Here is a 13,469-nt window from a genome sequence, read left to right on the forward strand (position 1 = left end):
TTTAGCAGTTTTCTTCTTTTATGGCGCAGGCGGCGGTGCAACGGGTTGGCGGCTGGTCGCTGCCGGAGTCTGAGCTGAAGCAGTATCTGATGAACCTGCATGATTTTTGATGATTTTGATTAAATTGAGACTGTTTCTTAAGACTTTCCTCATAACTGTAACCGGTTGCATCGACCATGAATCAAGCTTTTGGCCCACTTTTAGCTAGATGTCAAATCATCTCTCCTGTATTGCCAAAATATTGTTTGTGTAAAAGCTGATTGCACATCCTTTGGTAGCATTTATGGGGTATAATTTTTGTCACTGCAGAATTTGACATTTGACAAGAAGAGTGTATATTTACTTCTTTGTCAGTGCACAGGGAGTAATCACACAGTCTCTGTGAGCTACGTTGAACGAAGCCGAACTCTCCTCCACCGCAGCTCATCTGCCTGCAGCTTGTGTCTAGTCTGGCCTTTTTTGATGGTTTGGAGAAATTGGATCACTTTACCACAAGATAAACATATTCATCTTCTAAAACACTGAGATTTAAACAAAAAGTCGAGCTAGTGTACTGCAAATGCCAAGTAAACACACAAAAGCTGCCTTTTAGCTAAAATGAGAGATTTAAATACCTTTGCTTGGATGAGCATGTGGGGATACTGACTCACCTGGTTTAAGCTCCTGCCTCGTGTAGCTGCTTGATTTAACAGAAAGCCAGAGACTTCTAGGGAAAACCATGGACACACCCGCACAGTATGGTGACCACCACTGTTTCAGGAGCAATAAATAGATGACAGAAGTTGTAAAAACAAGACCAAAGTACACTTCAGAATCTCCCCTGCAGTTGCCTGTCACATATGTGTTCTGTTTGGGCTTACCTTGTTTGCTTGGTGGGAGCACTACTGACAATCCCTGTAAAATGTTGTGGTTTCAGTACGCTTTTATTTTTGTTCCTCTATTAAAAAAGAAAGCATCTCAGCTAAACAACAGGCCCAGCCTGACCAACCAGAGTAGACACAGCAAATGGCATTTCAACCAGTCATTATATGTCCTACAGCTCTGGAGTAATGTCTGCCAGTTTACTCCACCATATGAACCTCAATGCTTCAGAATTAAAGTGGTAACCCACAAGCCTCTCGGTTTTATATAGTTCCCCCCTCTTTTGGTGCACAGCTTTCTCTGCTCTGCAATGAGCCTTTATGGGAAAGCAAGAAAGAGTGCGCACTTGGGCCTACTTTCGTCCTCACACAGGGAAATTCCAAATATGCAGACTATACAAACTCTTTGGCTAGGTTGATCTACCTTCACATTAGTCTGGCAGTCCAACAGTATAATAAATCATTGAAAACCTTTCATCCAAAAAGATTTAGACATTTTTGATTTCAGTTTAAATTAGGTAGTTGGTGCCAAACAGTTAAAGGATGTTGAAGTTAACACAATGTTGTATTTAACAAAAACGCAAATATCCACTCACCAAAATCAAAACTAAAGACTTGTATACAAGTTGAATTACTTTGAACAACAACATGTATCTCTAGCTCCTACTACTTTTAATTATTCAATTTCTAGCCCAATTTTCATCATTTTTAGCTGCGGACGACAAGTGCTATTTACAGTTTGATGAACCTCCAACTTCGAGCATATCTCAAAGGTAAGCAAAACTTTTTCTGCTTTGTTCCTGTTCGATGGAAACCCACTTGTGTTGTGCTAACTCAAATGTTAGCCACCCCAAAGACCTGTAAACAGACTATGATTTGTAAAATCAGAGTTCCCCTTTCAAGGTTGCCCTGTCTTAACCAACGTAACAAAATTAGAAGAGATATCAGTCAAACGCAATATGTTCTAGGGCTTTAACTATTTCCAAGTCCATACAAGAACCAAAATGTAATTTGTTTGAATTACTTTGATTGCAACCCACATGGCCTCAACCTAAATAACGTTGTCCAGTCAATGTTGTTCCATCATTTGTGGCATCTATCCTGTTACCTTATTGTCAGCAGTAAACAACCCCATCTTCTCTCCATCTGTGGTTTAATGTACATGCTTCCTTACATATCATCTCAGATGGTTAAGTTTCATGTTCATCCGTTCAACAATAGGCCTTTTATACAGAAGACATTTTGAATGCATACATTTATTGTTTCCCACTCTGAGTGTTGAATTTGCCTGCCACGGAATGAAGGTCAGTGTCAACCACACACCTGTTTTGTGAGTTATGGGGGCAACACTGCGGGCGTGAGCAAAGCTTCTTTGATGTGAAAAAACAGTATTCAAATAAATTGGTGCTTTGAAAGATTCAAAAAAAATATATTTTTCTGTGTGGGAGTTACCATGCAATGTTCATTTGCATGTTGCAGTTTTTTTCTGAAGAAGGGGCTCTGGGAGACAGAAAGGTGTAGGTGTATGTGCAAACATGTGGTGGTAAGTGGGGAGGTGGGTGGTATAAAGAGGTACTGTAGGTAGGAGAACAGATGTGTATTGGAACTTCTCAGGTTTCTCATTGTTGTTTAGAGACTGCATTTGTACAGTTGATACATGATGATGATTTATGTCCATTTTTGTTTACTCTTGCATAGTACAATTTAATATTTAAGCATTTTACAGACATGTTCAATGATACTATAAAAGCTTTTTTTTAACAGTTTATAACTATGACCTCCCACATTGTCTGTGCTTCAGGTAGATTGTTGGGACAGATTGCCTTTTATTTACTTTGACAGAAAACTTTTACTTTACAATTACAATTCCTACTGTTTGCAGGTTTCAACAACAGTGTATTCAATAGAGCTTTGTCAGCTCAACCTATTTTAACTCAAACAATGATTATTTACTGAACTTAACCAAGTAGTTCTGTTGCCTAAACCCTAAACGTAATTGAGAATGCAGTTGCGAAACAGCAAAGGCGCCACAAGCTGTTAAAACACTGAAATGAAACATATATTTTAGTACAAAGTGCAAAGCCAGCATACTGGCAAATGGGTGTGAAAATGAGGTTGTTGCATCAGCACAAGGACAGCAATCCAATATAACAGTAAAGCCTAAAATAAAAAACAGAACAGAGCATTTGGAAAGAAGAATTACAAGGTAGTGGTACAACAGGAGACTACACCAAACAGTAAACCTGCAAAGTCTGCATCAGTTTACCAAGTGGTTTTCAAATTTCAAAGGTATATTTAGTGCTGACATGGTTGTTTGAAGGTCATTTCTGTGGGTGGGGGTGGGGGGACAGGCTGATATATGTATTTGTGAGTGGTTGAATGTGTGTGTTTCCACGTATACAAGAAGACATACAGCACCAAAATAACCACAGAACTGTTGACTTCCTGTGCTCGAACTCTATGCAAAAATGTCTTTGTCACAGTCTGGCCACTGAGGCCTTTATCGATCTGTACATCTGTCCATTTTCTCATAGAACAGCATGTGAAATTAATGCATGTGCAAATTTATTTTTGGAAATACAAAATAACAAAAAATACAAGAAGTTACAGAATGATAGTTTAGTTAAAATGACATATAAAATATGTAGAGCCAAGAGCAACATAACATCAAGTTTCAGACAGCCTCATGTATGTGAATTAATCATTAAATCAGCTATTTAATTATTGTTTAAGGTTATTTTGGTGTGCCCTTACCAATCAGTAAGAAGTGACACATGCATCCTGTCCATGTCATTTTTAGTTGGCACGGAAGCTGCAGTGTCAGTTGTTTTGAGCAGATAATTAACGATTAAGTAATAAAAGTATTATGTTCATTTAAGTCAACCTACAACTGTGTCAATATTTTACTCCAGCAATTTTGTTATGGGTATAAAAAAACAAGATAACAATGGCCAAACCAAAGAGTTACGTCTTGATGACTATGTTCACTCCTTATACAGTCTATGGTTTAGGGAAATATGGATATTTTAAAACAACAACAATCTAAAGTTTATGTTTTCATTATCGTTATGTTTTTTCAATATTTCAGTTTTTAGCTGCCTTTAACAAACACCATATCCCATATGTCCTTCACAATGGTCACCAGTTTGAAACCAGCTCAGCCATGTCTGTGATAACAGCTGGAAAGAGAAGTCTGAACAGTTTTGACACAAAAAAGATTACAATTTGAGCATGGCAAAAATTACTTCGAAGAGAGCTTTGGTGAATTATGATGAATTTAAGACTTTGTGCTGCCGAGATGGCTAATTTCCATGGTTGTTGTAGTTTCTTTCTTTGCTCATAAGTAATTGTTGTTTAACTAAAATCACAAATGTTTCAACCTGTATTAGCAACTGCTGTAGGGGTTAACAATTTGGCTTAGAATAATGGCAAGTAAACATCAGGATCATGCTTTATTTTTCAGAAAGAAACTCATGAACGTTCTTCTAGGTTGGACAGGAAGGGACATCAGGACTTGGCTTCTCTATTTGAATGACTGATACAAGTCAGAGATGTAGGTGGTGAGTCAGAGATCTGGAACCAGGCTTGTTATATGCAAAAATGTGTTGTTTAGTTCAGCTTAGAATGCAAAAACATCGCAATTCATCTGGAACAAGACCGAGAACCAACAGTTTAGGTTTATTCTGTTGTTTGGTTCGTACCAGACTTTTAATAACAGCTTTCACACCAGCCTAAATGAACAAGCAGACAATTGCACCATCTTGAAAGGCCACACCACTATATGCTCTCCTTCCCATGTTTTATTGTTTGTCTTTCTCTTAAAACTTATGTGGTTTAACCCTGATCTTTCACTTCTGACATGCTCGATAACTACCGCTGCAAACATGATACAAATGTAACCACCAGTGGCCTCTTCAGCCAATAGACGCAAGGCTCCTATTCTTCTGCGCTGGCCTTCACAACACAGGAGCCTGAATATAAACCTGTTTTAAAACCACAACACATTCACACTTCTGATCTGACTGAACTATATAATACATTTAACGATTACTTTATATTAATTTAACCCAACTAATGTTGTGTGTTGCTCCTTTAATTGACTTATGATGCATTTAGGAAGAACATTATTTATTTTGCATTCTGGGATTCCAAAGAAGCCGCATAAAAATAAATGTGTGTGCGTGTCAGAGCACCCACATTTGAGACCCACTGTGTCGTTGCATGTGTACGTACTGTATGTGTGTATTTGTGTTGAAGGGGATGTTGCTGTTTCCCCTGTAGTGACAGCAGCAAGCGGCCGTCCCACGTCTTCACATTGCCGCTCCTCCTCCCACGCTTCTCGCAGAGAGGAACACACAGCTCTATAATTATCCCTGACAGGAAACATGTTGAACCACACCAGCTAACTCAGCCGACTCTCACTCTGTGTCTTTGTCTCTCGGTCTCTGACTCATCTCTTCCTTTCTGTTGTTTGGCTGTTTTTTTTTTTTTTTTTTTGTCTTGGTATCTGTCTTAATGCATTCTGTCTGTGTACTTTTTTTTTTTGGTCTTGTTACTTTTACTGTAACTCAAAATGCACCCTGATGTTCTCAGTCGCTGTACTTCCTTTTTGATTGTTGAAGGTTAGAGATATCCGCCTGTGAGGCTTCTGCTGCCACTTAAATATTTTCATCCATCCATTCAGTCATTTTCTGTGCCCTGCAGCTGGGAAGGGACAGTGCTAACCACCTCAGTACAATGCAGGCAAATTCATTTTGTTTGTGCCGCAAAGCATAACATTTAAAAAAAAGAAACATTTCAAAGGCTCCACACCAAGCTTTAATGTTGAAACAACTTTTCTTCTCATTTGCCCACCAACCAAATACCCCTCAACTCGCTTCTCCCTTTCCAAGCGTTTCATGCACTCCTCTTTATGCAAAATTCACAATTTTGAACATTTTGAATCCAAGTCCAAAGTGATTATTTTGTATCATTCCATGTATTTTGGTATTTTCAATTTCATAGCATAAAAGATGCTTTTCAGTTAGCCTATTGTGACCTGTAGCCTTTTGGGAAGCTTTTTGTTTGGTGTTTGTACTATATATAAATACACAAGTGTTTAAAATATTCCTTATTTTTATAATGCAGATGCTACCTCAGTCCCCAGAAGGAGATCTGTGACTTTATTTGACACTTGTACAATATGAAAATGACAAGAATTTACAAATTTTTCTTTTGGAGATGTAGATTGTGGTGAAATATTTTTTTGAATACTTTTTATGCTTAAAGGGCCTTTGACAGTGATAAAAATCAAGATAAAAGTAGAAAAAAAGAAGGATAGAACCATGGAACACAGATGACTCAGTGAAGAGGAGCCACTCTCTATGTGGATATAATATATATAATTCTAAGCTAATGAAACAATGTGTGACACAAGTAAGTGAAGTTACTCCCTGAAGGTGGATCCAATTAGTTTTTTTAAAACAATAAATTCTGAGTAACAATATTCATTCAACCAATGCGATTTATTTGACCAGGTTACTGAGGTCTATGGGAGCTCTGGCTGAAAAGAAAGATGCTCCCCTCTGGTGGCAAATAGGGTATAAGACCAAAAGAATGAGGCTTTCCCATGAACAGCATAAAAAAATTGCCTCATCTAGTGGTCAATTTCATGAACTCCACACTTTCTATAATTCCACAACTTCAACACTACTTCATGCAGACTGCTCTGTCAAATGATTCACTCAGACAATTTAGACCGGAATGTCAAAATGTACTGTTTTTACTCAGTAAAGGCTATAGGTAGAGCTCAATTAGCACACTGCTTTCATATGTTCTTCATTGAATTTCCTACACTTCAAAAACCCAGTTCCATTTTTGTGCAAAACACAAAACTTAACAGAGAATGTAAACGCACTGATAAAAGAATATAACCTGGAATAAAAAATGTTAAACTACAACAACAGCAGAGATAAAAAATAAAGTATGGTAAAAATATTATTGCAACTGTTTTGGCACAGAACGGATTCAAAACCAAGTGCACAACACAGAGACTGTCAGGAAGAGTAAAAGTTTGTGTTAGCTTTATACAGCGGGAATAATTGGGATACGAGCAGCAGTATCAAAAACACCCCAATAAGGGTCAAATTATAAAAAAATTACTTAAAGGATCATTTCCCCCCAAAAAATGTTGTTAAAATTGGCCTTTGAGAACCAGTTAACCAACAAAGTAGGGGACCAACAATATCAGTTGGTCCCCTCCTTTGGTCCAGACTGAAATATCTCAAAAACTATTGGATGGATTTTCAATTTTATGTAGATATCTACGAGCCCTGAGGACGAATCTTACTGACTTTGGTGATCCTATGTGGTTTCATCTCATGCCACCCCAATGTTCATTTTTAATGCAAACATACTGTCGCCACTCAGCAGCTGAAATTTGGCAAATGCGATCCATCCAACTCTCCTTTTTTCACCCTCAGTGTTCCACCTCTCTCTCTCTCCTCTTGTCTTCTCAAGCTCTTTAAAACAGATTTTTACGAGCTTTGCTAAAACTCAGGAAATGGAACAAAGCCCAACTAGAAAGCCATCAGTGATTAAAACTGTAGCTTTGTTGAGCCAGTACAGCATCAAATAAAATGGGGAAAACCCCATAAAACCCACCAACAAAAGACAGTGTTTCCTCTAATGAAACTTTTACACTCTGAGTTTGTCCTGTAAACACCATTACAGTGTGACCTGTCTAGTATGAAGCAGGAAGCTAATCTCTGAAAAGCTCTCACTCTGCACTGCATAGAGCTGTTAAGGATATAAATGGTATAATTGTCAATTAGCAGATTAATGTGATGGAAGTAGAGAAAAAATAATTTCCCTTATCCGTAACTTAGTTGATGTGTTTCATTTGAAAGAGTCATACATAACAATGTTGGATGAACTTCACCTCAACATGCATAAAGTGTGAGGTCTCATATTAGTCCTAAAGCCAGAATACCACACGCGCAGTAGTAGTAGGTGGCAGATGTGCGTGGCCTCCACCCAAACCCTCCTCTGGCTGTTCACAGGTCCAGACTCAGACCCGACATTACAGAGTGTATATTTAGCTCTGTGTCTGTGGAACAGTCTCATGTCAACCCCAGCAGGCAGCATTGAAGGACCTCTGCATGGTTCCTCAAGAGGAAAGTCTTACACTTGACTTTTACACACAAGTATCTCTGCCTTAATAAGATCTCAGTGTGTAAAATATGAATTTAATATTAGTCCAACACACACATTATACTTATACTTTGGCCCAATCAGTAAAAAAAAAGGCTTTTTCCCCTTTAATGACACGCTGTTAATTTTCTTTATTTTACTCTTTCAAAGTCTCATTTCATTTTTTAAATTTAATTCCTACTTTTTTTGTGTGTTTTGGTTTATCACGTAATGTTTCCAATTTTCTATATGCATATATAATGAGATGGCCGTATCCATGTTTGTCCAGAGCAGTGATTGGCGCAGCCCTTTTGTGCGTGGAACATCAATAGAGCAATTGAGAGGACTGTATTGTTAGCAACAGTAGCTTAACTGAAAACCCTAAGGGGAGTTCCCATTATTCCGAAAACAGTGTTATCCCGAAAACAAACGCCAATTTTGATAAAAAAATGACACAGCCTCGATACAAAAATGGAAGCACATGGCTCACTAATAATCAAAATGAGATCATCGGACCTTCTCGATTTTATTTCCTACATAGGCAAAAGCACGACCTGCCCAACTATGCCTCTGATTGGCTCACACTGACATTCTTACCCTAACCCTAACCAGAGCTATCTCACTCTTAATGCCTAAACCTAATCAAACCCAATCCATGAATGCAAAAAGTACTAGCCAAGGGGCTTTCGGTGCAATGGGACATTTTTTCCTCATAATGGGGTTTCAGATTAATGGGTCGCCCGGAGCAATTACATGGCACCAAAACTAGGGGCCAAACAGCCACCCCATCTCAAGCTAGCTACCAGGCAAAGGTAAACGTTCACCATATAACTTCAAGAGCTAATGCATGTATTCTTAATCATCCATATAGTCTACTAAATGTCATATTGCTGTGGCATCAATGTATAAACTATTGGCAAGCTAATGCCAACAAAATTGGCAAATCATAAATAATGAAGGAAAAGCATGCAAACTTATGAAACATTTATGTAATTATCCTGGATGAAGCGCATTGTAAATAGATGCATGTCTTCGTGATGAAAAGTTGATTCATTTCTAAATTTTCATTCTCCTATTACTGTGCTCTCTTTTCCTCTCTAAATGTTTTTTTCACTGCCCGCAAGAATTCACACCTACGTCCACAAAAGGACTTGTGGAGTTTAAAATAGACTAGTCTGGGAAAGTCATTTTAGCATAAGTCAACAGTGCCATTACTCACATAATGATGAAATCAAAATGATGTAATTACCCGTGACTGAAATAATAAACATAAACATTAAGTGACATCTTTATAAAAATGTTTTTATAGTAGTATTTTGGGAGTAAACTCTTCCCCCGAGTCTGACCTAAACCTCTGCTGACGACAGAGAGGATCTGAACCGCCCCCTCACATAAACAAAGGTGAGGATTTCCAATTAATGGAAACTTCTCACCGTCTGTGCAGGCCTAAACATGGAAAACATGCTGAAGATAGACTGGACACTGTCTGTTTCTTTCTCCCCATGTTTTCCTATCTGTCTTTCATTAATGCTTTGTTTTTCACTCTCCTTCTCATCCTCTCAGTTTCAGATCGGAGCGGAAAGTTGACTTTGTTTTTGTTCACTCATACCCAGTTGGCTAACCGGTCCAAACCAGGTTTGAGATTTTGGAAGATGGCAAAACAATCTATAGTTAGCTCAGTTTGTTGGACTGTGTGTCTTTTCTTCAAGTGCTCATACCAGTGAGATGTTAAGTGTTACATAACATATGCATTATTTCACCACAATCAAACCTGTAGTTATTTCTGAGCAAAAAACAAGACTGTAAAACTCAACAGCCACGCTAGCATGCTTTTGAGTCTATGAACCCTCACTATACTAGAGTGCAGCTAAGGGCGCATTTTTCTGTTCAAACCCAACCCGAGTCCGAGTGCAGTTACCGAGTCAGACCAGAACCAAAAGGCTTTCTGTTTTTTATGTCCAACCCGAGGCTGAAACAGCTATTTATACATACATCTATGGGTAAAAATAACCCTGAACAACATTAGTCCAGCTTCATCCTGAACTGCAAAACTGATCTGGTGGAAATTACATTGTAACATAAATGCACGGACAAAAACCCGAGCTTACTTTTAATTCTGAGGAAAAATGTCTGATAACTAAACTATACATTATACAGAGCATTTTTTCCTGTATGATTTCTGCGATTAATGGGCATTTATCTGTGATTTCATCTTAGAAATTTTGGAGATCACTGGAGCGAGTCAGTAACAGGCAAATTATATAAGGTGAAAGGTCAACACAGTGAAAGCAAACAAAAAACTACTAATTGTGGCTAATTGGACAATTGTGGATGTTTGCGATATCTGTATATTTTCTGTTTTGTCAAATTTGCTATGATTGACGTAATTCACTCTCTGGCATCAAATGCACATTAGTACCAAATTTGATTAAACCGACTAACCATTTGTCTATTGATTTTCCAAATTAATTCTAATTATGATATTATCCTGGACATTTTTGCAGAGCCACGGGATTTAGCAGCACTGCTCACACCCTCTTTTTCTACTATTTCTATTCATTGTACCCTTTTTTCTGTTTTACGAATAGCAAATTTTCAAACCAGAACCCCACCATCACCTCAGCCTAAATGTTCACAGACTCACAGAATAAGGTTATTGTAGGTCAGCTGCACCGGGGAACCACTGAGTAGAGATACAGGCCACAGTTCCAGCAGAGTGCCCATGTAAGGTCACTTCCTCCCCCAGAAACAGGGCCTCTTGGCTGGGCTCGCCGACTGGGAGTGCCATCGTCCTCTGTCTGGTGGTCTGTAATTACTTTAGTTTAGTCCAATGAGGGCCGGAGTCTCAGAGAGCCACGTTAGTGTTAGTTCAGATGTAGAGGAAGTTCCTCCAAACACGTCTCAAATTAGAGCTGAAACACACGTGTAAACATGTAATCACATGTTTACACATGCACAGGAAGACAATTTAATTTTTAAGCATAAATAATCCTTACACTTGCCCATGTTACATACATGTGCACACACATGTTCATGTGTGTATGATGTGGGGAGTGTATCTTCTGGGGTTTTTCCTGTATCACAAAACTGGCTCACTCTTAACCAGGTTAATTACCATGGAAACCAATGCGAACTGGTGATCGGATCAAAACCTGCCAACAGCCTGGCCACTGACCAATCCGATCATTGGATAAACCGTGTCATCCTTCTTAAAGGGTCCTGGCAGGTACAAGAGGACTGACTTAACAATACATTGACAAGTAATAAAGAGCGATATTGTTTGTGTAAGTATAATAATGTTGTAGTTCCAGTATTTTCATTTCCACTCTGGTTTAAAACTGAGCTTCACACAATCAGAGAGACAGTTTACCCCAATGGATACATCATGATGATTGGACCAGCATGTTAATTGAGCAAAGCTAATTATGGTTGAAGAACAAAACATAAATTTGTGATAAAATCGGTGATCCTTACAGAATAGAGATATGTCCAAAAATCACATTTTTACTCTTTACATCATTTTGGTAAAAATGTGCTGACTTGTCATCAAAGGCACAGTTCAGCACTGTGGCGGTCAGTGGTAAATGACAAAGCATGTATGAATCTTACTGATGCATTTACAGCAGGTCTGAAAATATATAAACCTCCCAAACCATGGGACAGTACAGAGACCAGTCTGGGGTAAATGGGGTTAAAGCTGAGACAGTGTCGGCTGGATCAGTGGGTTAACAGTAATTTCCTAGAACAGCTGGTTTACAGTACACATGGGTGAGTTCGGTACTGTAAGTCTGAGGGGTGGTTATATTTAGTATGAACCATGCACAAAACAAGTGACACTTGTTTTAAAAGTGGGGTTTATTGTGAGATTTTTTTTTCTTAGTACACATATTCTGGTATCTACATACAAGTCAGCTGATGAGTGAAAATAAATAGGTAAAGAAATATTAATTTTATGGTAAGTGCCTCCTCTACATTGTTAGTGCACCAGGTAATAAGTTTTTTTTCAATCTGCAAAGTGTCTTGCTCAGTAGGCTACTTTGTCACAGTTCTTTAAAACAAGACTAAGTCTACAGCCATGTTAGCTGCCCTGTGAGGCCCAGTGTTGCTTTGAGCTCAATGCTAACATCAGCATGCTAACATAAGATATTCCACAGAATAAGTGAACATTTTGACCTAACTAGCCTACTATTGAGGAAAAAAAAAAACCTGCTAAAGGAAGGATGAATATCATAGTGTCAAATACAAGATCCCTTTTCCCCAGCTCAATTCCACCAAAAACACATGTCCCCTTCACTCTAATTTTATTATGATCTTTGTCCGCTTGGCATTTTGCTTCGCTATATTTGTGTTGGTTTTTTTGCTGTGTCTGCAGTTTTGGTACTTTATCTTTGGATGCATGCTTACCATCTGGCACCTGTTGGAAAGGTAACCTACAACGTGAAAAAAAAAAAAAAAAATACAAGGAGAATGCAGGGTCTCTGCAGGTACAGACGCCACCATATAAGTATAAAAAAGGTGGTTATGAAGTTTTTTGTGTCACGGATGTGGTGTGGACCCAAAAGCAGTACGACCAGGACACAGATGAAGTTCTGGAGCTTTATTTAAAGCTGAGCACACAGCAGACAGACAGGCAGGGTCAGGCTCACAGTGGGAAACAAGCAGGGGATCAGGCAGATGGAAACCAGAGGAAGCGGAGGCTAAACTCGTGGTCGGGGAGTGTGTGACTGACTGGGGTTTAAATACTGCAGGGTGTAGGTGCAGCAGAGTGAGCAGGTGAGAGGGATGGTGCTGATGAGGTGGGTGTGGCAGACAGGTGCACTGCATGAAGCTGATTAGGTGAGTGAGGGAGAGTGTGGTGAGAGAGAGAGAGAGGGCTGGGCTGTGAGCTGGAAGTGGAACTGGGAGTGGCCAGAGTGAACTGAGAGAGAGTGACAGGCAGGTGAACAGAGTGAGCCAATTAGGTGAGTGAGACATTTTTTCCTCCTTCTGTCTTGCGCCTCTTTATCTGCAGATACCAAATAATTTGTCCGTTTTGCTGAATTAATCCCACAGAGGCTTATTTTCCTCTTGAAGCACCAGTCTGTCTGTGTTTCCGCTGGTTTGTGTCCGTGCATCGCGGTTAGCAGTACATATTTTCACCAACCTGAAAGCTGTTTGGCTGCCAGGATGTTTGCTGGACCGCTCTCATAAGTGACTGAAAACATGAGGTTTATGTGAGGTCACTTGCAGGTCCAAAGGCAATGGCTCCTTCACTTCCTGCATTATTTTAGGATGATGCGTACACACATACAAGTGTAGGGAGGCCCTCTGTGGTCGCAACACAAATTCTTGAGGCCACGTTGAGCTAGGCTGGACCTATGGTGTGCTTCTGTGCCGGCATGAGATGCCGTGATTATGGCTGCTGTGTTTCCTTTCCTTTCAGTGGACAGTGCAAAAATG

General features: G+C 39.2%; 1 protein-coding gene across 1 annotated transcript in view; it reads left to right on the forward strand.

Annotated features, from left to right (window-relative positions):
* Window positions 1-12,924: 12,924 nt before the first annotated feature.
* spp1 (secreted phosphoprotein 1) overlaps window positions 12,925-13,469 on the forward strand; it is a 34,396-nt gene continuing 33,851 nt past the window's right edge. Inside the window, exon 1 of the mRNA XM_054611974.1 lies at window positions 12,925-12,991. The gene's annotated coding sequence lies outside the window, so the exon portion shown is untranslated. The remainder of the gene's footprint in view (window positions 12,992-13,469) is intronic.

The sequence above is a fragment of the Anoplopoma fimbria genome, chromosome 14 (genome assembly GCF_027596085.1).
Source record: "Anoplopoma fimbria isolate UVic2021 breed Golden Eagle Sablefish chromosome 14, Afim_UVic_2022, whole genome shotgun sequence".
NCBI classification, from domain to species: Eukaryota; Metazoa; Chordata; class Actinopteri; order Perciformes; family Anoplopomatidae; genus Anoplopoma; species Anoplopoma fimbria.